Raw genomic sequence first — 26,583 nt, 5'->3', positions numbered from 1 at the left:
GTGATGTTTGCAAAATGGTAGGCAAAAAATATCTATTAGATATCATTACTAGCTACCATCTCAAACTGTGCAAATTTAGATGAAATCTACCTTATGGAGACAAAGATTATATGATCATAATATAATCAAATTATGAACAGAAAAGTAACCGCCATTTTAACCTATGTGATATATGCCTGTTATGGAGAAGACTCTAAACTAGAATTGACCATTCTGGTTGGCTTCTGCATAAGTCACTTACACCTTGGTATTCTTCCCTTGAAAAATGCTTCATTACTACAAATTATCATTGTTTATAGCTGAATGGCTTGCCTGCTGTTACAGAAAATATGTTGTTCACAATGAAAATATACATAATGCAAGGAGGAATTGTTGGAAACTGCTCTGCAAATGAACAACCATATGTCACAGATCATGTATTCATATTTTGGGAAGGAGCTGTCATCATAATTAGTGCTGGCTTGTGTATTCAGTAGCACTCGATTGCCAGTGAACAAAACAAGATGGTCCAGAAATGCAAAATGTTTTAAACAATGGAGAACTATGGTATTTTACCAAAAGCATTGTGCATGACCCTAGTCTTTCATCCTGAGTCAGGAACTTAGCAAGAATCTTCAAGATTCAGGAACCCATTTGTAAAATGGAACCATAACACTACACTGTCCTTCAGAATGGCACTAATCTAATGGCACTTTCAATTACTAAGTAGCTGAGACACATTTAACATGAAATAAGCATGGAGAAATGAACTTAAAAATTTCTTGGAAATACAGAGGCATTTTCATTGACTTGAGACCTGAGCTGGATTTAGTGAGACCATAACAATCACATCATGTTAAAGATATGATGCAAATGTTATTGGAATTATGCATCTCTAAGGTATTTTCTTTTAAAATAAGCAATAGTGTTGGCTGACATGATGCACAGCCCTCCATCACTAGAGGGAGAGCTGTGGAGGGCAGCAGGTCCACAAGAGGCCATCAGTGTTCTTGGGCTGAAGACTTCTTTCCACCGTGCAGCAAGCATGGAGGGGGAGGAGAGAGGGATTTTTGCATCACTTACCCCTCCAAAAGCCCTTTACATATATAAATTTGTTTCTGAGGATCATTCAGCCTTCCAGAGATGGAGAGCTGCACATCATAAGAACAGCCCTTCTGGATCAGGCCCAAGGCCTATTCAGTCAAGCATCCTGTTTCACACAGTGGCCCACCAGCCAGTGTCATTATTGTGCCATGTGTAAACTAGTGGCTAAGAGACCGAGCTGTGAATGAGGACCTCCCTATTTTGAATCTCATCGTATCTGCCATTAATTCAATAAGTTGCCTTAGGCAGACCACTTCCATTCGTTCACAACTTTCATCTGCCATAAGGGGATAATATTTGCTTACCTTGCAGGGTTTTTTGCAAGGACTGCAACAAGATAAAATATAAGAAGTGCTTGAAAACTCTATACAAATTGCAATTATTAGTATTGACCACTCTCATTTTGGGAATCAAGGTGACAGTTTATGCAGATCAGAATGGGAGGATAACTCTGAAATAAACAAATCAGAGATACATTTGTTTTTTATGGACCTTGTGCATTTTGCTCAGTAGTAGGCCTATTCATATGGCCATAGGCAGGCGCGTAACAATGATAGGGCAAGGGGAGACAATTGTCTGGGGGCCCCACTGCCTGGAGGGGCACCCCAGAGGCACCTCATGTGACTCCCCATTGCCCCCTGCCCAGCCCCATAGCCTCTCAGCCACTTGCCCTCTTCGCCGTCTCTCCTGCTTGTTCTGCTGGCCCGCAATCGATGCAGCGGGCAAGCTGCAAAGAGCTCCTTTTCTCCCGCCTCTCAGCTGATCGGCGGGTGGGCGGGGCTTCCATGGAGGCCTCCGTGTAGGCCGCAGTGAAGCCTGAACTCGAGTAGGGCCCAAGCCAGCCAGGAAGGAGGAGGCAGCCAGAGTGTTCTCTGCAGCAGAAGACCCCTTGCTGCCCTGCTTAACCCAGACCAGCATTTGCCAGGTAGAGTGTGAACTCCTTTTTGTGGTTACCTTTCCCACCGCCCCCCCCCCAATATATAGGGATCTGCTTGCCATAGGGCTTGGATATGGGGGGGGGGAGGGACCGAGAAGTCTCTGAATATTTATTTTGAAACAGCTTGGAAAATTTGCTGACTTAAAAAAAACTATCTAAAAAGTCCTATAAGTGGCTTGTTTCATGGCAGAAAATTGCAAAAACTTCTGGAACAGTATTTTATTAATTTTATTTATTCATTCATTCATTTATAAATGCACTTATGTTCAAGTTGTTTTGCAACCCAGAAGGTCTGAGTGAGAACTGTGAAGCATGTGTGGTGCTTTTATTTTATTTTTCTTGTGTGTGAACTGCTCCCCAATAACTTGCAGGGACTTCAGGGTAAATCTGGCCAACATGTGAATGCAGCACCTCCATTCCAGAGGAGATGTGTCTTAAAGGGCTTTAAAAGCCTCCTGTGAAAAACCTCCTGCAATCAAACATTTATTAATTCTGGTGTTATTATTAGATCTTGAATTTGTTGGTTACATTTTTCGACCTCTTTCACCCAGCCTTCTTTTTTATTATAATCTATTGGATTGTCCCATAATTTCCCCCAGAATTGCACTGTTTCTTCTTTATTGGGTGTTTCTATGATTCTTGCAGTTTCTCCTTCTGTGCTTTGGTAGAAACGTCTCTGATTCAACTGGAATGGGAGATTCTGCCTGTGTTGTGTAATTCTGGCTTCATATCTGCTAATCTTCTTTGACACTGCTGTTATTTGCTGCTTTATTATTTCCAGGACTTCTCTAATTTTCCTTGAATCTAGGTGGTATTTTTGGATCAGATACTGTTTGTTGTTTTCATTCTTCAGCTTCTTGTCTTTCATATCTTTTAATTTACTAGCATCTGATGTAAGCCTAGATACTTTATTTTCTAATCTAATCTTCCATTTAGATGATGTACTACTTTCTTTTTTTACATGTCCTTATATCCGAGCTCTTGTGTTGTTATTGTTGCTGCACTGTACATTAGTTGGTTTGTTTCTTGCAAATTAATGGTTGTTATTTCTGCAAGTGCAGCATTGACATCTTTTAATGCCTGAGTAAGTTGTATTTTGGCAACTGTTTTTAGAGCTGGAAGTTGAACCCTTGTGGTTGTTTGGTTCATGTGCTCAGTTATGTTTTGCTTTAGTTCTTGTTGCTTTTCTGTTAAATGGCATTTGGGTTTTTGAGGTGAAGGCAAAGGGGAGGTTGCCTGGTTTTGATTTTGAAACAGTTTAGCAACAGTGGCATCCTCTATTTCCAACACCTCCTCCACCTGCACATGAGCAACTGCTTCAGTTGGTGGTAATTCTTCTTCCATATCTTGAGCCTGTGTTGCTCTTTCCAGTTCTTCCAGCTCAACTCCTGTGAATACTTTATTTCTTATTATGAATCTTCTCTGGTCTGCTAGCCTTTGTTCTGTTATTTCTGTATCTGGATGCTTCTCTTTCCAAATTTGGTACATTCTTTTTAAATAACCTCTTCTAGTTGGACTAGACTTGTAATAGCAGATCATTATTTCCTTGTTGGCGTTTTTTGTATATTTTTTTCCAGTTAAGTGACTTTTCTTCCAGTAACTTTGCTGTCTTCAGCCCTGGTTGCTCAACTGAAGATCCTGAGTCCTGTTGCCCACTTGCCACCAGATGTCCAGGGACTCCAGCACCTGGCGCGGTCCTTGTTGACCCAGGTGATGACTGATCTGGTATATATTTATTAAAGTTACGTCTCACCATATTGTTGATGGGAGAGGCACTCTGGGGGATTATCATCATCATCATCATCATCATTACATTTATATTCTGCTCTTCCTCCAAGGAGCCCAGAGTGGTGTACTACATCCTTAAGTTTCTCCTCACAACAACCCTGTGAAGTAGGTTAGGCTGAGAGAGACGTGACTCGCCCCAAGTCACCCAGTAAGTATCATGGCTGAACGGGGATTTGAACTCAGGTCTCCCTGGTCTTAGTCCAGCACTCCAACCACTACACCACTCTGGCTCCATATAAATGTCTGTACACATGTACATGTTTTTGTTCAAGTTATTGTCCATGCATTCACCTTTAAAATGAACCTGGATACAGCCCGGCCTTAAATGCAGATAGTGTACTGCTGTACATGTATCGGACATAACATGTGAATAACTGATATGTACATGTACACGTGTATACAGATTGTACATGCCATGAACATAATGTGTGCATGCAGCTTACTCGCATTATCACAAATGGTGTGAAACCACAATCACAGTACATCCTGCAAAGACTATAGCTCTCAGGGGCACTGCACACTCTTTCTGATGTGCTGAGGACTCAGCCAGTCAGGTCACTTACAACAACAGGAGGGAGAGAGTGAAAAGTACACAAATACCTCCTCCTCCTGTAGCAGGGCAAGAGGGCTGTAGGGAAAAGAAGGAGATCCCCACACTCACCATTGGTTAAATGCTGCTCATGAGCACTGCTGCTGGAAGAAATATACACATTTGTAGAGCATTTTTCCTGGGAAGGAGGCAGGCTTTTTTTAACTTTGAGCTCAGATTTGAGCCTTGGGTTCTATGGAAGTGTGCTCCTCCATGGGGATGGGCACTCTATCAAGTCTCTAAAATTTGTATCCAAAGCCAAGCTGGAGAACTGACATCTCTAAGGTAGCTGGGGAACAAGATGCTTAGGAAAAGCTGAACAAAAGGAGTGGTGCTATACAGCAAGTGAAGTGGTTCAGACTACACAGTACACCACAGTAATGGTACAGCACAGCAGGAGCCAATTTAGTCTAGGAAATAGAGTTTTAAAGGTGGACCTGAGTTCAAAATCCAAAGACAGGCATAAGCTAATGAACTCACAGTATGGTCTTGGACAAGCCACTCTTCAGTTCCCCATCTGTAAAATGGGAATAATGATCTACATTGTATTTAAATACATTCTATTTATTTTGGGTTCAATGAGATAAGAGCTCCAAATCGTTTTTCACACATGCTAGAGAAATTAAGTATTTCAGTAATTAGTCACTAAATTATAATATAAGGACATTTCTTGAAAACAGTATCAATCCAGTCTATGGATTTATCTCATCTCTTTAGAAGATAGCCACCCTTGAGGTAAATTTAAAATCTACATCTGCCTTTGTCATCTACAACCACAGTATTTTAAAAAAATCTCTTCCCAAAGTTGTATCTTTTATTCCAAGAAAAAAGAAGGTAACTAACTAATCTAGACTGCTCAGAAAAATCTGTACTATGTAATGAAACAGAAATGTTATCTTTATTCAATACATTTTGTATTAATCCACTTGTTATATTTGATTTAGTCTGGAAAAATGGGCCTACAAGATTTTAGTAATTATAGCCAGAAGTTGTCACAGAAAAGATGAGATGTGAGACACAAAGGTTGGGGAAACGTTTTGATTTTTAAAAATAATACAAATCTAACAGAGCAACGTTATCTGGAGTTGAACTGTAAGAGAGATAGTACAAAATTATCCTGTAACTGCAGAACACAATGCTATGCCAGCAGAGAAATACTGAATTGGCAGAACTATACCTGTGTGCTGTTGACAGACTACTATCAGCATAACACTTATGCTGATGGGCTCCTCTAGCACATGGGAAAACTGAGTGGCTCTGTTGGGCATAGAAAGGCATGGGAAATAGGGAAGTTGGTCAGAACCATAGATATCAGTCCTACATCCAACAATTGCATAAAAGAAGGTATAAGTCAAAACATTCCTACTGGTGTTCCATAGCCTCAGACTTGTCCCCCTCTTCCCCACCAATTAATATCCTAATTCATGAGCCAATCACAGCACTATATGAGAGATAGATATAGGGGACAAATAAAACATATCAAGATATAACGTGTGGGGATACATTAGTTTGCCAGCATGTATAAGGAACTAAAGTCCTATGCAGATGTTACCAAAGTATAGAATATGTATCTTGGTACAGCCACCATGACCACAATAGAATATGTTCATCTTGATTAGTCAGACAGCTGCAGTTATGAGAAAAGCACCACCTGTTGGATTCTTGATTTTTATGCTGCTTCCAGTGGTACCCTGTGAGACAAAAGAGGTGGCAATCCCTACGTCCATCTATCCCCAGGAACCCCAGGCTTCCCAACCAATAAGTCCAACCCAATTCAGAGCCACCCACTGGAAGTTACCTCGTGCATTTAACAATCAGTACCAGAACAGTGAATCTACATATAGCCTGTGATGCACATATGCAGGTCACATTGCTAGCACCATACTTTGTCATCTGCATTCCACAAGATGACACATGAGATTTAGAGCAGAGAAAGGTCTTGATACCATAAAAGGGAGAACAAAGGAAGAGCAAGAAAGGAGAAGTGCTACCTGCCCATCAACAGTGTTCTCTCTAATTTTTTCCATCTCTGTGTGGAATGAGCTTTGTTCTGAGCGGCAGTATCAAGGCAGTGTGTGTGCATAGGCATTCAGAGTGGGATCTTCCTGATTAAACCTGAGCAAATCTAAAATTAACTGAGCGGACATAAAAAAATCAGTGAGTGTGCACACATGTGCACGCCTTAGAGGGAACAGTGCCCGTCAGGTAATTCTAGGAAAGACACAGCTACAAAAATAAAACCTAAATGAGGAGCATAGGACAGAAATGGAGTGTGGGGCAGTGGATGGACATGGAGATGGATGGATTACTTTTCCTTCCTTTGTTCCTTCCTGGAGTATGTTATCTTCGCATTCTCAGTTGTAGAGTGGTGTGGGAGTTCCTATAGCATTTGTGTCTCAGATCCTGAAGCAGAATACCTTTGTAACTAAGTGCCCTGTCATATTTAACATCTCCATCACCAAGTTATCACTTGTATGCACCTTAAAACCTTCTCATTGATATAAGAACCCAGGGGACATACATACTTATGTAGTTCAGCTTTTGTTGCTCAAACGTCTGCCATCAGAATCAGGAATTAGGAAGAATATAAATGCTGTATTATTTATTATTATTTATTTGATTTCTATACCGCCCTTCCAAAAATGGCTCAGGGTGGTTTACACAGAGAAATAATAAATAAATAAGATGGATCCCTGTCCCCAAAGGGCTCACATTCTAAAAAGAAACATAAGATAGACACCAGCAAGAGTTACTGGAGGTACTGTGCTGGGGGGTGGATAGGGCCAGTTACTCTCCCCCTGCTAAATAAAGAGAATTACCACATTAAAAGGTGCCTCTTTGCCAAGTTAGCAGAGGTATTAACGGAGAGATACTGGAATGTTGGGGGAGTCTCTTCCCTGCATCTATCTACTAGAGATGACTACATTTTCAGAATCTCTCAAAGTCCATCTAGCGGCTAGCCCATGGCTGGCATAGCAGCCCTGCCAGATTAAAAATTCAACTTAGCAGAAATTGACATGTTCCTCTCCATGTAGTGTTCCCTGTAACAGATTCCTAGATGTTGTTGACTGCAGCTCCCATAATCTCCAGCCAAAGGCCATTGCAGCTAGGCATGATGGGAGTTGTAGTTAACATCTGGGAACAACACTTAGTACAAAGGGCACTTAGTAGAAAGGTATTTTGCTTCAGGATCTGAGACACAAATATTGTAGGAACTCCCATGCCACTCTACAACTGAGAATGCAAAGACAACATACTCCAGGAAGGAAGGAAGGAAGGAAGGAAGGAAGGAAGGAATATCTTCCATCCATCTCCATGTCTCTGTCCTTGTTACTCTCAAAAACATTCTGGAGCTCTTCTCATGATCAGTGAGTAGAGCTCAGTGGAGGTCTGCAGGGAGAGCGGGTTGGACTCACTCTTCCTGTAGACAACCAAGCTTTCTTCCCTGGGCGGGCGGTTCGCCTGCCGAGATGACTGACTGTGCTCCCGGTAGCTCCTGACTACCACACATCGCCCTGCCCCTCCCCTAGGAGGTCCAATAATACACCATGTGAGTGCACAGTGCATTATGAGGACTCCCACTCCCCCCACCCCGCCCGGGTGTGCCAGCCGCAGCTGTGACACACAATTACAAAAATGAGGTTAAAGGAGTGTTTGCTCCCTCAACCTCATATAAGAGGGTGGCTAACCTCACTTAGGCAGGTTTGCCGCCGTGTAGCCGCTGGGATTGGGTCCCAATCCCAGTGGTTCACACAAGCGTGCAAAACTGGGCTGGGCTCCCTTAGCCCGGTTTTGCATATCAGTGTGAATAGCATCTATGTCATTTGGCAAGAGGAATTTTCCCGTGGCTGGCATGCTTCCTCTTACATCTTCCTAGTGTTTTTGCATAGCTGCCTTTAAGCGAGCATTATTGGTGCAGGCATGATACAGTGGTGCAGGCTGTGATCCACAATGCCGTTCCGGTTGTCATATGGATTTCCTTTTTTGCCCCTATGACACAAAAGGATGCTGCTCTGTGGAATGAGACGCTCAGAAGACTAGTCCTATCCCTTTTCCCATCTAAAAGAATTGTAGCAGTCAGGACCCACAAAAGTAGGCTTGGTTTGCTTTGTGGTAGCCACACAAAAGTAGGCTTTGCTTTATGGTTATCAGTTTGTATCATCCAGGGTTGAAAATCCAACCTCTTTTTCCATGGCATTGTTCTTTCCCACTATTTATTTATTATTTTATATACCACCTGACTCCAAAGGCTCTAGGCAGTTCAGAAAAATAAATACAACAAAAACAAATAAGAAAAACTTTAAAACAATTTAAAACAGTCAGAGATTACTAAACGCCAGGCTAAAAAAATGTGTCTTAAGGGCTCTTTTAAAGGCCGGCAAAGATATTAAACCATGAACATCTATAGGGAGTGCATTCCATAGCCCAGGAGCAACTACAGAGAAGGCCTGTTCCCGAGTCACCGCCAGATGAACTCGCGGCATCTGGAAACGGATCTCTCTTGATCCTTAATGTGTGGTTAGGATCATGCAAAAGAGGCGCTCTCCCAGGTAACTAGGTTCGCTTTGGTATTTCCACCTGTACCATCTTGCTGTGGTATACATTCTACCTTGTAGATCCTTTGCAAGATGCTTATTCTCCTCACTCAGAAATCAATTAAAAATGCATTTTGTGCAGGCTTGTCATAATTATCTGGGTGGAGTCACTGGCAACCTGGCAGGACACAAAGCTTTCTCCTAGGATGTCTACCTGCATAGCTCCTCATTGCTGAGCTTTGGGAGGTCTGGTCGAGTAGCCTGCCTGAACATCCTGTGGAAGGGGAATGTAGCCTACGATGATCTCATCATGGCACTCACATTGTCAACTCCAGTTCATTATCACTTTCTATGTGGGGGCATCATCAGTTTAGCAGTTTTCTACACCCCAGAAACATAGAAGAAAAAGTGTGAGTATTTACTGTGGGTCTCCACTTGTAGTTTGATAATTGCAGACTGAACACGCATCTGCTCAGCCCACCATTTACAAGCATCCCTATGTGGCAATGAGACAACAGGATAAAACTCCAGCCTTTTGTTAAAATACCTGCGTTCATCTTCCCAAGCATCAAGTAATCAACAGCTGCATCCAAGATTGCCAACGGAGCCAGTTTAATGCTTATCAGTTAGCTCCACCGGCAGGGCCGGATTAAGCTAGTGTGGGGCCTGTAGCATATTTTATTTATTTATTTATTGAGCACATTTTTATACCACCCTAACCCAAGGTCTCAGGGTGGTTCACAACAAACAAATACTATTTAAAACAAATAATATACAATCAAAAGTTTTATAAGTTAAAAAGCTAAAAAGCTAAAAGTTAAAAAGCTAAAAAGCTTGGGTAAAAAGATAAGTCTTTAGATCCCTTTTAAAAGCCACTAGAGATGGGGAGACTCTTATTCCCACGGGAAGTGCGTTCCAAAGTCTTGGGGCAACAACAGAGAAGGCCCGTCCCTGGGTGGCCACCAAACGACATGAAGGTAGCCACAGACGAGCCTCCCCTGATGAACGTAGTGGACGATGGGGATCATGCAGAAGAAGACGCTCTCTTAAGTACCGTGGGCCTAAGCTGTTTAGAGCTTTATAGGTTATAACCAGCACTTTGTATTTTGCCCGGAAACTTATCGGCAGCCAGTGCAACTCCTGTAATATAGGAGTAATATGGTCTCTTTGAGATGACCCGGAGACCAACGACTACGTACAAAGGCAGCCCCACATAGATCGCATTGCAGTAATCAAGTCTGGAGGTTACCAGCAAGTGTACTACTGTTTTGAGATCATGAACCTCAAGAAACGGACGCAGCTGGCGTATCAACCGAAGCTGATAGAAAGCGCTTCTGGCCACTGCCTCAACCTGGGAAACCAGGGAGAGGTGTGGATCCAGAAGCACTCCCAGACTGCATACCTGTTCCTTCTGAGGAAATGTGACCCCATCTAGAACAGGTAGATCAATATCGCTTCCCGAGTGATGACCGCACACAATAAGTACCTCCGTCTTGTCTGGATTCAGTCTCAGTTTGTTATCCCTCATCCATCCCATTACTGCTTCCAAGCAGGCATTCAGGGAGGATATGCCTTCTCCTGATATGTTATAAAGGGGTCCTAATTTTTTAAAAAATGCACATAAATATTAAAACGTAAATTATTTACTTGCATAGTAAAGTAATTCAATTTTTTCATTTGCTATATTTTGGAGTATGGGAGACCAAGCCACAAACTCACACTTACTACAACAACAGTGAACATCTACAGTATATACCATTTTTCAATCAACATTCTCAAAGTGGTTTACATAGAAAAATAAAGAGTGGATAGATGCTTCTCTGTCTCCAAAGGGCTCACCCTCTAAAAAGAAAAATGTGGTAGGCACCAGCAACAGCCACTGGACAAATAAATGCTGTGCTGGGCCTTCTCTTAAAACGCACATTTAACAGGAAAGGGAGATTTTATCTAACATGGACCATATAAAACTGGTAAAGTTTTAACTTTAATTCCCAGTTGGAAGCTGGGCATGCGGGGCCCTCAAAAATGTGGGGCCCGTAGCAAATGCTACATTTGCTACTACGTTAATCCACCTCTGTCCACTGGCAGGGAAGAACTGTCTATTCTGCTCACTATCAATTCCCTATCAAATTTCTTTGTGTTGTCTGAAGCTTATTTATGAAGAGTTGTTTTCTATTCTATAACCTGTTTGCTAACTTGTTTCTTGAATATTGATAGCAGCTTACTTTTCACCAGACTGAGTTTTAAATATATGCTGTATAGACAAGGAGAGAGGCTGGAAAAGGCTTCAAATCATAAGTCAACTCTGGGGTAGGAAAATGATGATATACGCAATTGTCTGAAATATTTACTGGCTGTTTTGACCAAGTCCGCTAATTCACTGCTACAGCAATGCCTGAATGCCTTGGCAGAGTGCTATAAAATTCATATAGTCACTTTCATGAATAAACCACCTTGAATATATTAAAGCTAACCTGTGGCTTGTTAAGCAAGAGTCCAAGGATATGTTAGCAGTTTCTCCTCATTACTTTTTAGCATTTCCTTTACCCATAATAAAACTTGCATCTGGCTGAAGATGAGCTACTAACTGATTGACATCAGGGGGAAGCTGCACTACAATCCAGAGGAAAAACATCTCAAAAGTAAAATGAACAGAGCAACATGTTATCGAGAAAACTCCTGCCATTTTCCGTGAAATGGCCCTGTGTATATTCCCGTAATCTCTGATGGATGCAACTAAAAGAACTACATATGCAAAGTTGCTCCAGTCTATCTATCTGTTTAGAAAAGGTATGTTTTGCAGTGCTCCTGGGACTCTACTATTTCGTAAAGCAGGTGTGTGGGCGGGGGTGGGGGTGCTACATGACTGAATACTCACATTTTAAAAGCCGCTACCACTTTTCTGCCTGCGGAAAGCTAGCATGTCAGGGAGTTACAAAGGAGCATTCAATACTGTGTGATTTATTGTGCTGTCCTTCCCACTAGAGTGCAGCTTCTGTACAGAGTACTGCGTTAGTAATGCAGACATTAACAAGATATCCCTCCTTCCCTATAGGTTTGCCATTTTATGGATATTTTACATGAGCCTCCTGGTGTTGGATGTGCAAGCATAGAATGGTTGCTTCTTAACCTGCCTCTTCCCTTCCTCTCATATCTTTATCATCTCCTCCACTGTTGAAATGTAGACTGTAAGTTGTGGGGGCAAAGCTGTTATCCTTTGCTTATCTTAGGCTGCAATCTTAAATAAACTATCTAGATAATAAGCACCATTGAACACAGAGGGATTTATTTTTTGAGTAAATAAATGTAATATTGGGCTGCATATCTATAAGGTGCAGTGGAAAGTGATGGTGGTATATAAATAAAAATAATTTAGAAACTTTAAAAAATATATAAAAGGGAGATTGAGAAGGTTCAATGCATATTTACTTCAGATATGCACTACAGTTTACAATATGAAGCTGCCTTATTCCAAATCAAACCATTGGTCCATTTAACTCAGTATTGACAACAGTGATTGTCAGGGGCTCTCCAGAGTTCCAGGCAGGGGTATTTTCTCACTCCTACCTGGAGATGTCAGAAATTTAACCTGGGACCTTCTGCAAAATATGGTAAAGCAATGGCCCTACCATGGGCCCACTCATTCTGAATATGCTTAAAAGATTCTGCTGCAGTTCTGGTGAACTAGTAGCAATTGTGTTTTATGTGTTAACATTTTGTATAAGGAAGAAAGACAGGTGTTCAGCCCGGTGGTGTATGCTCTCCCAGCAGGGAGGGAATAGTTATTATTAACATAACAGAGTCAAAAATGCACAGAGCAGTAAAAACCATTTTTGCAACAAATGAGTTCATAATATTCAATAACAGCTGGTTATGAAAACACCAAAGGGCAAAAAGAAAAAAGGAAGAACTCTTCTCATATTTGCATTTGGAGTTTTCAATGAAATAAGTGGAAATACCATGTAAATGTCTTTGGAAGCCCTGTCTTAGCCTAGAGTGAAATTTTAAAAATGAATAAACTTTTGCTATATGACCTATTGCATTTAAATCCTTGAAAAAAACCTCACAGGATCTATCACCAGTACAAGTTAACAAGCAACTTCAATACCTATAAGATGAGGTGAGAACTAAGCTTGCCAGAATCAAACTAGCATGGATTTCCAGAGGATAAAGGATAGTATGACTGGACACAGATGTGGCAGGACTCCCTGAAGAAGGTCTTGAGATAAAAATAATAATTGTTACTGAGTCTGTACACTGTAATAATTGTCTGTACACCCCCTTGGCATCCCTGCAGAGGTGCCCAATCTAGCCTGGCCTGCATTTAAGAGAGTCCAGGAATGAAACAGTATTCACCATATAAGAGAAACTGAGGGAGTCAGGGGAGAAGTATAGCCATCACATCCCACCATTATGAGAATCCACACTGGGCACCCTGACACTCCAGACCAGGATTCCTACATGGGGGCTCTGGAGAATTCCTAAGACCCCACAACTGGGATGCACAACTCAAATGCCTCAGTGGGCTGGAACCAACTATGACTTGGTGTGTAGGGGCTGAGGTCGATTTTAAGTGCATTAGATATCTTAAGTGCATTAGATATTATATTATGCCACCTAATGGCGCAGCGGTGAAATGACTTGGCTAGCAAGCCAGAGGTTGCTGTTTCGAATTCCTGCTGGTATGTTTCTCAGACTATAGGAAACACTTATATTGGGCAGCAGTGGTATAGGAAGATGATGAAAAGGCATAATTTCATACTGCAGGGGAGATGGCAACAGTAAACCTCTCCTGTCTTCTACCAAAGAAAATCAGAGGGCTCTTTGGTAACCAGGAGTTGACACCGACTTGCACACTTTAACTAGATAGAACATTAAATTTATTATTAAAGCAATATTTATATAGATACAGGATAGTTTTAAGAATGACAAAAATGGATAGAAGTAGGGCTGCTTGTGCAGGGCTGCTTCCGCCACTTTCCCACAGTACAGCACTTGCTGCAATGTACTTGTACATTTATTTGCAAACATTTTCCCACCTTTGCATTCATATTCACTTATTACTGTTTAGAACAGGGGTGCACCACCCAAATGGCCCACTGGGCCAAAAACAACTGTGTTTTGGTGTGTAGTGGACTGTGGTGAATTTTAAAATTAAAAATAAATTAAAATTAATCAAGAATTAATTAATTAATTCAGATAGAATAAAATTAATTTTTAAAAATTATTTTAATAACGAATACATTTAATTCTTTGTTTTTTAATTTGATTTTTTTTAATAGCTAGGGGAAGGTGGGCTTGTGTTTTGCCCCCCTCCCTGGCAGCCCCCACCTTCCTGCCATTGGCAATCCTGCTGCCCCTCAGCCACCACTCTGCCAGCAACCTCCCCAGGTGGTGGAACTGCTGCAGGGCAAAAGTGCTCCTGCCGCCATCATCTGACTAGTAAAATTTTTGTCTGACAGGTGAACTGAGCCAACTTGTCTCTTGACTCCTGCTCCTAGGGATATGCATGGAACTGATTTGGCCAGTTCAGTTCAAATTTGAACCAACCCAACCCTGGTCCAGGTTTGGGCTCAGCTGAAACAGGTCCGGTCCAGCCATCAAACTGGGCCAAACCAGTTTGCGGGCCGGCTTGGTAGGTATCCTTATAAAGGGGAATCTGTCAAGGATAAAGTGAATCTGTCAAGAATGCGGGGGGGGGGGCGGGGCACTGAGAGAAAAGGTACTTTTTAACCTTTAAAAATTCAGGTGGCAGGGGGGAGACATCAGTGATGGGGGCTTCTCCAAACCCCCCCCCCCCGGTCTCCTGTTTTGGGCCTCTGCACATACGCAGAGGGCATTTTTGTGACCTTGGTGCATGCATGCAAGTAATGAAAATGGCCTCTGCATGTGCGCAGAGGCCCGAACCAGGCTGCAGCCAGCCCGGGATATCATTTGGGAAGGGGGTTGGAGGAGCCCCACTGCTGATGTTTCTGCTGCCATTGCCAGAAATTTAAAGGTAAAAAGTAGGTTGAAACCTCCATAACCCTCTGTCTCTAGCACTTGTTCCCAGCGAACTCTCCATGGTACCTTCAGCTTAGCTCCTAGATTTGCCTCCCACAGTAGAGTTGGCAGCTGCTCTCCTCCACAAACAAGCAACCCACTCCACCTCTTTTCAATTTCCTTCAGTTACTCTCTTTGCAACATTTAACTTTTCCTTTCCTCTCCTTCTGCTTTGTGCTTGGCAGCTCTTCTGACCAGTCTCTCCCTCCTCCACTATCTGAATTTACTCAGATCATCTTTATTCTTGTCTCTCGTTTTTCTCCACGAGTTTTTTGGGCAAACCCTTCCTTCTCTCGTCACCCAAACTTGTTTGGGAGCCCTTCATTCCCATCCTCGGTCCCCTGCTGTTTTTTTTTTTTTAAACATGTTCTTCCTTCCTCTTTTACCCAAACTCACTCTGGTCCCTTCTCTCACCTCTTCTGCCTCTCTCTCAGTTATTTGGATCAGCTTCTCCTTCTCTCTTCATCCAGACTTGCTCAGGTGCCTATTGTGTTCTCTCCCAGTTCCCTCCTGGTTCTTCTAACCACCCTTTCCTTTTTCCTCTCCCCAAACTTCTTGTGAACATTTTTCTCTCCTTCCCCTCTCATGCCCAGTTCTGGTACCAACCCCTCTCTCTCTGGCCTCTATTGGATCCTTTTACTAACCACTTCCACTAAGCAAATCACCCTTTGTTGCTTCCCTTCCGCATCTCCAACAATAGTAGGCTCTCATTCAGTAACAGCATAAATATTAAAGCCCAGACACGTGAACATCTTAAGAGTCTGTGTAATGTGGCAACCTCCTCATTGACATCGTGGTCAAGCCTCTTCATTGTATTTAATAACATATACTTTAATTTAGACTTTTAACCCTGTGGTTGTGACTTTCTAGGAAACTGCCTGTTTTATAAACTAGCCTATAAGATCCTGGGAGGGACGCCACAGCACACACACCCCCCCCCCGTAACATCATAATTTTATTTGTTAGTTGCTCCATAACAAATTGTTCTCTGGGCAGCTCTTGGCATTCTTATAGATAGCCTCTTGGGTTTAAACAACAGAATTGGTTCCTGGAACCAAAGGAAAGATTCTGAGCCAGTTTGGATAATAAGTAAGAGCTAGCCCCACCCACCACTCTTCCTTCCGATGTGTCTTCTCCCTTTTAAACACTGGGGTGGAGGGAGAAGTATCATTGAGCCACCCCTTCACACATGGTCTAAATAGCAGTATACTACAATCTATATATTTAATTCTCCTAAATGTACCCATCGCTAATCCCATGTGTGATGGGATAGCGACAGGGACAGGAGACAATGGTGGCAGCGGCGGGCTGGCCTGGCCCTGGCCTGGCTGCTGGAGTCAGAGGCAGTGGTGGCGGGCTGGCCTGGCCCGGCTGCTGGGAGGAGGGGGTGGGTGGAGGGGGTGGGCCGGCTTTGTGCCCGGCCCACAAGCCAGCAAGTGGGGGGGGGAGAGGAAGCTAGCCGGCCCGCCAGAAAGCAGGGGGGAGGCAGAGAGCAGCCAGTTGGCTGGCCAGCCAGAAAGCCGGGCATGCCGGCATGGTGGTGGTGGGGGAACAGCAGTGGTGGGTGGGCTGGCCGGAGGCACAGATGCTCTGCGCCTGGCCCACTAGTTTAGTTTAAAACACTAATTTGTTCCTAGAATCGGAGCAAAGATTCTGGGCTGGTACTAAACACTAGTGTTATCAGTAACTCTGGCTGACATGCTATGCAATCTTAGGTGAGGTGGTGCAAGAACTTTGTCTTCTCCAAGAACTTAACTAACTGCACATGAGGCTTGCTTTGCAGAGCTGGCGGGTAGAGGAGGAAGCGATTTTTGCTTTTGTCCCCTCCCACAAAAGCCCTTTTAGCATACAGGAATGTGCCCATATGGGCTATGCAAACTTCACGGACATAATCCTGGATACAAAAATGGCTTTTACCGGGAGGGGGCAGAGAAGTGGAAATTGCTTCCCCCTCCACCCGTGCAGCACTGTGAAGCAAGCCTTACCCTGTTATTTAAGTCCTGGATGCTTAATGATCTCAGAATTGGTGCACTCTCTGGCAACCTCTAGACTCGATTACTGCAATGAGCACTACATGGGGTTGCCTTTGCAAGTAATTCAGAAACCTCAGTTGGTCCAAATGCAGCAGCTAAAGTAAATTTGTCTCCAGGGTTTCTTGGAGGGACCATATGCCTCCTTTAAAACAATTGCATTGGCTGCTAATAGGTTTCTGGGCAAAATACAAAGTGCTGGTAATTACTTTTAAAGCCCTAAATGGCTTAGGACTGGGTTACCTAGGAGAGTGCCTTCTTCTGTATGATCCCACCGCACATTTAAAGTCATCAAGAGAGGTTCGTCTCCATATGCTGCCAGCCCATCTGGCAGTGACACGGGAGCGGACCTTTTCTGAAGTTACTCCTGGGATGCGGAATACGCCCCCTATAGACATTCATGGTTTAACATCTTTATCAGCCTTTAAAAGAGGCCCTTAAGACATTTTTTTTAGCATGGCTTTTAGTAATCTTTGGATGTTTTAAATTGTTGTTTTAACCATTTGTTTTATTTTGTTTTTATTGTATTCATCTTTGGCAGCGTCTTATCTTTGCCGCACAGGCTAAAAACGTGTCTATGTTCTGGTCTCTGGTATCATTTTCTTCTAAATTTAGACCTTCCCCGCCATCTTTTTATATACCTGTTAGAGAATGGACTGAATATTTCCACGCTCTATATGCTAGAGAGGGAGCAACTACAACATTTTTACAAATAGAACAGGAACTGGACCCTAATTTATTACCTGAGTGGACTCCAGTAACATGTACAGAGATTGCTTCAATAGTGAATCAGTTTAAAACTGGTAAGGCCCCCGGTTCAGATAATTTGCCGGTTGAGGCCATCAAGAATAACATGGACTGGTGGCTGCCGGTATTAGCTTCTTTGTTTACAACTATTGACCAGACAACCTCGCCCCCTAGTGAATGGGGATTGGCAATTGTAATTCCTATATACAAGAGAGGCCAAAGACATTTACCATCTAACTATCGCCCTATCAGCCTTCCTAATGTTATTGGCAAAATGTATGCATTTCACCTACTTAATAAACTCCAGGACTGGATGGACAAAGAGCAGGTGCTGGTTGATGAGCAGGCAGGCTTTAGGGCCAATCATTCTACTATTGAGCATGCTTTAGTCTTACAACATCTAGCGGAGAAATATTCTAATCTATCCCGTTCCACTCTTTTTGCTGCCTTTGTGGATTTTAAATCGGCATTTGACTCCATATCCAGAGATAAATTATGGGAAAGGTTGTTTAATTCCTCTATTGATTGACGTTTGCTACTTCTAATTTATAAACTCCATAAGAATTTATGTCTGAAGGTCCGATGCAGCTCAGCTGGAATCCTCACTAAGGAAATCCCTACCTTTCGAGGAGTGAGGCAAGGCTGTATACTTGCTGCAGCTCTTTTCAATTATTATATTAACCCCATTGTGGATATTATCACTAATCCATCTTTCCATCCACCTAAATTGGCCAATAGACAGGTTAATATTCTGCTTTATGCAGATGATGCAGTGATTTTACCTCGGACTCCTGTTGGTCTCCGTAGAGCGCTTTGCTCTCTGGCTAATTTTTGCCATGAATACGCTCTGGAAATTAATTATAGCAAGACCAAAATTCTGGCCTTTGCTAAACACCCAAAGACCTTGAACTGGTCTCTGGCTGGACACAAACTAGAACAGGTTAAGACCTTTAAATATCTAGGGGTTGTTTTCCAGGCCTCTACAAAACGCCAAGCACATCTGCAATATGTTACCCAAAATGCACGTAAATCGGCATTGGCCATCCAATCATATTTCCATCAAGATGGGGCTCAATTTGTACCAGCTGCCCTTAAGCTATTTACAGCTAAAGCCTGCTCTCAGTTGCTCTATGGGTCGCAGTTGGGTCCGTATGCTAACTGCACACCTCTATAGGTAGTTCAGACAAAGTTCTTGAGATCTATTTTACAGATCCCTAGATGTGTTCCCAATGTAATATTGAGGGTTGAAACTGGTATGCCTAAGATGGAAGCCCAGATGTGGTTTTCCATTCTCAGCTTCTGGTTAAGATTGTCTTTCTTTTCTACAGGCCTTGCTCACCTAATTTTTATTGATAAATTTAATTCTAGTTGGAAGCAGTCAATATCTCGCCAAATAAGTTTATATGGCTTTAGTCTGGATGGTTTATTAGAAATGGTTTTTTTCCACGCAAGACTGATATTAAAGCAGCTGATCTATGACATGGAAATGCAGACTGATCGATCTTTAATCTCTAAAGAAGTTTTCCTAGGTCTACAAATGTATAATATCAAACCTGCGAATTACCTGGGTAAGATCACCATTACTAAGTATCGCAGGATGTTCACACTGGCCAGATTTAATGTGCTACCTTCAGCTGAACTAGAAGGTAAATTCAGAGGGATACCAAAAGAGCAGAGACTGTGCCCTTGTGGCTCTGGAGAACAGGAGTCTATCTTTCACATTTTACTCCGCTGTCTCTTTTATAGGGACTTTCGAACTTGTTATATTTCCTCATTACTGACTGATTTCCCAGGACATACAGATGCATTTTACGTCAACTATCTGCTCTCAGATCAGAAGGAGGAAGTAACATTTAAAGTTGCTAAGTTTTGTGAGGCAGCTAAGAATGCTAGACGACAGATGGTAAACCAGATTATGCAAACGGGAAACTGCTGATTAGGATGAGTCCATGTTCCTGATTATATTATGTATATATTATTACTATATCATGTGTATTATTATGTATGTTTTAAATTTTGGTCTATGACTGTAAATAAACATGATTGATTGATTGATTGTATTCATCTTTGTGGAGTCAGGTGGTATATTAAATAGATAGATAGATAGATAGATAGATAGATAGGGTAATTTCTTGTGAGAATGGAGCTCTTGCTCTGCCCTTCGAAAGCTGCACAGCATGAATCTAACATTAGATTTATATCGTATGTGAGGGGTGGTTTGAATGAACCAGGAGCAAGGAAAGGGTGTAGTGTGAAGGGAAGTGCTTCTGATCTTAATTTATTACAGCCTTCATGTGAGGCTATTTGGAATGTATTGCCTGAACCAGTCCACTGAGAATATTCTGCAAATATTCAAGAGAGAAATAACTGCAATCGGGGTAAGACACTTAAGGGTCCAAACCAGAATCTCCACAGGCCAGGCACCAATATAATAATTTTAATGAAATCCCACCTGGCACTGTTCCACATTAGAGGAACCGTCTGAACAGTATGAATGGTCTGCCCTCCAATGTGATTATAGAGAAATGGAAGAGCACACCAAGTATAACGGGGCAGACACGCATGTACACACTGCTCCTCACTTAAGTGACTGGTTGCAGCCGTGGAGCCAGCCAAACAGCGGCCTGGGTCTGGCCCCGCTCGGTGGCCACCTCCACATATGCCCATGCACTTGACATCACATGCACGGGGGTGTGGCTCGGGCGCCAGAGAAGCCCAGAGGGAATCCCCCCCCTGGGCTACCAAGAGCCTGAGCAAACTCTCTATCTGTTATTTCAGGCAGTTCCAGCTGCCCGAGAGGACTTTTTGAGAAAGGGGAAAACATCCTATCGGGCAGTCGGCGCTGACTGAAATGACAAGCTGAGAGCTCGCTCAGGTTCTTGGCAGCCCGAGCCATGCCCATTTGCATGCGGCATCATGCACAAAGGGGGCGTGGCCTGGGCTGCCTGATAGGACCAGCTGCCTGATAAGACATTTTCCTCTTTCTCTCCCTCCAGAGAGGGAGAGTAAGGGAAAAACTTCCTATTGGGCAGTTGGCGCTGCCTGAAATAACCAACGGAGAGTTTGCCCAGGCTCTTGACAGCTCAGGCGAGGGAGGGAGAGCTCGCTCTGGGCTCCTCTTGAGCTCAAGCCACGGGGCTTCAGTGGCCCTTTTCATTGGCGGCCCAGGTTCTTTGAACATGTTGGCTCCATGGTGGCTACGTTCCTGACTAGTTGGATGGTATAGTGTGAACTATGCACCAAGGTGTGTTCAAGCCAGTTCTACCTGTTAGAATGCAGACAGCAGCCCGATTCAGACATTGTGCTGTACAAGTGTACAGATGTCTGAGAGCCAGCGTGTTGTAGTGGCTAGAGTGCTGGACTAGGACCGGGGAGACCCAAGCTCAAATCCCCATTCAGCCATGAAACTAGCTGGGTGACTCTGGGCCAGTCACTTCTCTCTCAGCCTAACCTACTTCACAGGGTTGTTGTGAAAGAGAAACTTAAGTATGTAGTACATCGCTCTGGGCTCCTTGGAGGAAGAGTGGGATATAAATGTTTAAAAAAATGTAAAAATAATAGTAATAATAATAATGTGTTTGAGTGAATGACTGTACCTGTGTTCATTTTAAAAGTGAACCTGGATACAGGCCCTTCAAATACATGGTACAGATCGGAAGTGCACATCTGTACCTGCATGCAGCATAACATGTGAATGAAAGAACTGTACCTGTGTTAATTGTACGCTCGTACAAATGCTGAACATAATGTGTGAATGGGCCTCTTCTTACTGAGCCTGGAAGTTGGATTATCCGAGAAAGCCATTTCACTGCCTATAGTACAGTTCCAAGGCCTGCTGCAGTCCCTGTCTCTAGGCATCTTGTCAATGAGAGAAGCCACTGGGTTGCCTGTTGGTGACACTAGACTCTTCCTCGGCCTTACTTCTGCTCCCTGATGTTGTTTCCCACAGCAATAAAATGGTTGGTTCTCTGGCCCATCCAGCACCATTTTACGTCTCTGCATCTCAAAAATAAGTACTTTATGTTTAAGAAATTTTTTTTTAAACTTTATGTTACAGCTTTGAAAGTCTTGCCTGTAAAATGGTATACAAACCTAAACAAGTAAATAAAAAAAACATGATGGCACTGGGTTTGACTCCTGGTCTGGGCCAGCTCACACTGTTTAACACCTGCAATGTATTTTCTCCCCATTGTTTAAATGACAAACAATTCGTGATAGCTAAGGAAGCGGTTAAGTTCTTGCTCTTAAAGGAAATGCAGAGTCTACTCACTTTTTGTGGGCCCCAAAAGGTAGTTAGTTATTGGAGACAAAGCAAAAACAGACTGAATAGGAAAGAGAAAGTAAATACCGGAACAATCTAAAGAGTGGAGTCTTTTGTTCCATCCCATATGCTGAACGCTTAATATTTAAGCCTATAAGTCCTGTTCATACATTACTACAGAAGATATTACAGATGTCTGTAATATACTCTCTTGATCTGACCTGCATTCAGGTTTTAACACCTGCACTCCGAAGGCCTGCTTCAAAGCCCACCTACTCAATTAGCCGGTCCAAATTTGTCAATGTTGCAAATTTCCTATTATCTGAGTAAGACAAAAGTTGCAGAGAAAATTCTGCCTCCCAAGAATGTGTGTTTTTAAAATGGCTTGTCCTATGAGGACTAGGCCTTCCTTGAAAAGGCTGTCCTTCAAATTTCATACGGAGATGCGAATATGCAGATTCATACCAGGCCTGTATTCAAACATCTTCTCTTGGAATGTGGGGTTACGGGGGAGGCGGCTAATCTGGAGTTTGTATTTACAGGCTTACCTCAGGCTCCTTAAAAGCAAGACTAATTTGGAGACTCAGAGGAGAACGTGAGATATTTGCTTTAAATTACTTATTTTTAGAAGCTAGTTAAAGCCTAGAAAACATCTAGGCAGAGCATACCAGTGTCCTGCTAAGTTCCTCTGCAAAGCCAAAGTAAAACCCTGGTGGAGAAGAAGGCACGTTCATATTGCATTCATACCATAGGCTTGTAGTACCTAAACCCACAGGCACTGAATTAGCATGTCTGGGGAATATTTTTCCCTCCTCGGCAAGGTACAAGGAAAGACAGGAGTTCCTATTCTTTCTGACTCAGACCCTATTTTATATTAAAAAATGGTGGGGTGTTTGTGTTAGCATTTAGTATTAAGGGTTTTTAGACAAAATACAACATGTCTGTAATGCATGTAGTGCAGCAGAGCAAAAGGCTTCTGCACTTGCATGCCAGATCTGATGGAAGGAGTGTAAAGAAACAATAGCAATAGAGTTATCTTTTCTGAAATGTGAAGGTGCTTTGTGCAGGGGGACAGTGTTGTATGCTATCCAGTAATATTTGCAATTTGTTTGTTTGGACATTTGTCCTGGGGAGGATCATGTAGAGAGTGTGGAGGTGGAGTCAGACGTAGAAAGAGGAGTTGCTGCTGAATAAACCTTTAGTAAATCTACAAAAGATTCCCTTGTGTGTATGAGGAGAGCAGCTATAGATCAGACAGATTTTGGCTGGAAATGCCAAAATGTTTTGTTCCTGCCTTTAACTTGGAATATCAATACTGTACTAACACTGCAGGGTGGTTGTAAGCCACTCTCACAGCACTGCCTTCCCAGATTCCAGTATGAGCATAATTTACTGTATTGGAATAGACCTGGACATTTTTTTAAAAAGTTTTTTTTTAAAAAAAATAAAAATAAAAATAAAACCTGTTTTGGAAGGATCACAAACTCCTGTTTCTGCAGATGCTTTTTCTGGGTGAGGAGAGACAGACAATGATTCGCGGCCTATGCTAAAATCCTAAAGCTGTTGTTTTATATGGGTAGCTCTCACTTTTGAAAGAAAGAAAGAAAGAAAGAAAGAAAGAAAGAAAGAAAGAAAGAAGGAACCAGTATTGTGACTATAGCAATTTTCTTTTATCTGTATGGGATAAAAAGATATAAGGTACATTGTCAGGGCTGTATTTCCATTTCAGTCTTAGCTCTGCCTTCTCATACTGACTAGAGGAATTGAAGTCGGGAATTGATTCATCTCAGTGAACAAACTGGCAGAATGTCATCTTCCCATTTTGGGTCCTTTCTCAATTTCCAAAGCTTCTAGAGCTTTGTTTTGTTTTGGGGTTTTTTAAATGAAAAATTAATAATTTGGGCCACCTAATGGACAGAAAGGACATCACGCGGCATACCCAGAATATTAGAAAAAACCTAGCCATCTGGCTAATAGGGAAACCTTACTCCCTCTCCTTTCTCCCTCTTCCCTCATGGGGCTAGATGCCCTTTCTGACCCCCGAATGGATATGGCCATGAGCCATATAAACATATTAAAGCAGAGAGCCAGCTCTGTAAAGTAATATCACCAGGGGAGAGTGAAGGCTGGTGCTTCTTCTCTCTCCATCCCCCCCCCGCCCAAAAAAACTACCTTTTTGGTTCAATTCACTACTCAGTAATAAGCTAACATAACTAAAATCTTTGCAGACTGAACTGAATAGGAGGGGTGGTGCTGAGGGATACTGGAAATGTCCGGTGCCCAGTAGTGGCACACCCAGATCATTTGGGAGCCCAGACCTGAAGGGCTTCGGAGCCTGCCCCCCCCCCGTGTCAAGATGGTGTGTGTGGGGGGTGTTAAGGAGAAAGCCCCCCCCCGCACACTTTTTAAAAGAGATGCACTAGCTGTGGGGCAGGTGGGGGGCAGGAAGGGGAGATTTCCCCTTTAAGGAGATGTTTACCCAGGGGGAGGGTGGGATGGGGCACAGCGGTGGCAGTTGCAGGGAGGCTGGGTGGCAAGGAGGGGAGGGTTCCCGCTGTTACCCTCTACCCCTGCTAACTTGGCAAAGAGGCACCTTTTAACGTGGTGATTCTCTTTATTTAGCAGGGGGAGAGTAACTGGCCCTCTCTACCCCAGCACAGTACCTCCAGTGACTGTTGCTGGCGTCTATCTTGTGTTTCTTTTTAGATTGTGAGCCCTTCGGGGACAGGGAGCCATCTTATTTATTTGTTATTTCTCTGTGTAAACCACCCTGAGCCATTTTTGGAAGGGCGGTATAGAAATCGAATGAATGAATGAAAGAATGAATGTTCCCCCTGTTGCCCTCCCGGATGGGAGGTGGCGAGCTCTGCCAAGCTCCACTCCCTCCTCCCAAGTGACGGCCACTCGCTTCACTGATTCCTCCAGCCCCACCCTCCCCACAGCTAGTCCCGCTGCCATGTAGCAGTGCTTTTAAAGGTGCACTGGAACCGCCTGGTGGGGCAAGTGCAGGGGCAGTGAAGCGGCAGTGCAGTGGCTGCAGGAGGCTCCTCCTCCCCCAGCAGAGGCGTAACTAGGGAAAACAGCGCCCGGGGCAAGCACTGAAATGGCGCCCCCCCGCCCCCCCAACATACTACATTATACTTAGGTTTTTCCTCACAAGTGCCCGCTGCCGCCGCCAAGCCAGGCCACTGACTGGCTGCCAGGCGCCAGCAAAGCAATGGGGGGGGGGCGCAGGCGGCGCGGAAGGGACCGCTCGTGGGGGAGGGGGCGCCTATGCTTTCCCTTGACTGCTGCAGCGCTGCTTCACTGAGCAGGAAACATTTGTATTAACAAAAAATTTAAAAAAAAATTAAAAATTTTTTTTTGTCATGGCGGCGCCCCCCACGTGACCAGAAAAGATGGCGCCCGGGGCACGTGCCCCCCCTGCCCCCCCTATAGTTACGCCTCTGTCCCCCAGAACTAGTTGGCCATGGGCCAGAGCTTCAAGGTCTGGGGGTAAGAGTGCCTCTGGTGCCCATAAAAAAATGGGAGAGACCTACCTTATTGCATACTCTCTTGAATAATCTTCCCCAAATGGGTGCCACCAACCTCGTGAGAGGTCTAGAAGGTTGGCAGCAGTGACCTCCAGTGGCGGAGCCTGACTGCCAGTGGCCTGTGTGTGGCCGTGGCGGCGGCCCCGCTCACCCCACCCCCTGCATCTGACATCATATGCGGGGGCTAGCCACGCACTCCTAGCATCTGGGAGTGAAAAAGTGTGTTATGAGAACAATCATATACTTGGGGATACTGGTGAAAGTAGAGTTCTGTGTACCACCAGTATTCTAGATCTGACTATGAGTCACAGGGTGTAGTATTATTCAGATGAATGACTTCAGAATGAGTCTTAATAACCTGTAACTACAGATCTGTAATCACATTCCCTCCACCCTCCAGTAACATTCTTACTTTTCTGAAAACTTTTTCCTTAACACCGCCAGGAAATCATTAATGCACCTTTATTTTTGTAAACACTATTAATTATATGCAGAGGTTCACATCTTGTAAAAATGTTTTAATTAGTTTTACCTTGCAGGCTGGAACATCTGCTACTCATTCACCAGAGGGAAGACATTTCTTTTATTTAAGCAGATCACATCCTCATAAATACCCCATCTATCTCATGCTATCCGGGACCATCCTTAGTATTCAACTAAGAGTCTGGAAGGAAGACATTACTGCCAATAACACTTAATGCCTTGTAGTGCTGCAACATGAAAGAAAGTAGTATCCTTCTGAAACACACACAATTAACATCTTTTAGCTTCAGAAAATTTTTAACATGTTTTATGTAATCTAAACTCATTAACTATGATTAGCCACCTAGGGTAGGTATACAAGCAGGGCAACAGGACAACGTTTATCTACTTTTTGCCTAGTATCTGGGAGTGAAAAACTATACCTCTGAAAATGGAAGTTGGCACTGTGGCTAACAGGGATAATAACAATTGCTATCTTTCATGGAAAAAATACAAATATCTCTGTCTGTATACAAATACATCTATAATATACATCTGTCTGTATGCAAATAAATT

At 43.2% G+C, this 26,583-nt stretch overlaps 1 protein-coding gene across 7 annotated transcripts in view; it reads right to left on the bottom strand.

The window, feature by feature from the left end:
- TRIM42 (tripartite motif containing 42) overlaps positions 1-26,241 on the bottom strand; it is a 71,624-nt gene extending 45,383 nt beyond the window's left edge. Inside the window, exons 1-3 of one of the 7 annotated variants that reach the window (XM_053312599.1) lie at positions 22,022-22,060; positions 9,147-9,313; positions 5,575-5,654 (exon numbers count right to left, since the gene is read on the bottom strand). The gene's annotated coding sequence lies outside the window, so the exon portion shown is untranslated. Of the gene's footprint in view, positions 1-1,388; positions 1,644-5,574; positions 5,655-9,146; positions 9,487-10,418; positions 10,457-22,021; positions 22,061-22,233; positions 22,291-22,560; positions 22,648-26,077 lie in introns of those variants that run through there. The other 6 variants (XM_053312597.1, XM_053312601.1, XM_053312598.1 and 3 more) reach the window with 6 other exon arrangements.
- Positions 26,242-26,583: the final 342 nt, after the last annotated feature.

Source organism: Hemicordylus capensis, chromosome 3 (genome assembly GCF_027244095.1).
Source record: "Hemicordylus capensis ecotype Gifberg chromosome 3, rHemCap1.1.pri, whole genome shotgun sequence".
Lineage (NCBI taxonomy): Eukaryota > Metazoa > Chordata > Lepidosauria > Squamata > Cordylidae > Hemicordylus > Hemicordylus capensis.
Note: the sequence above shows the minus strand (reverse complement) of the source record. Positions and strands in the feature narration are given on the sequence as shown.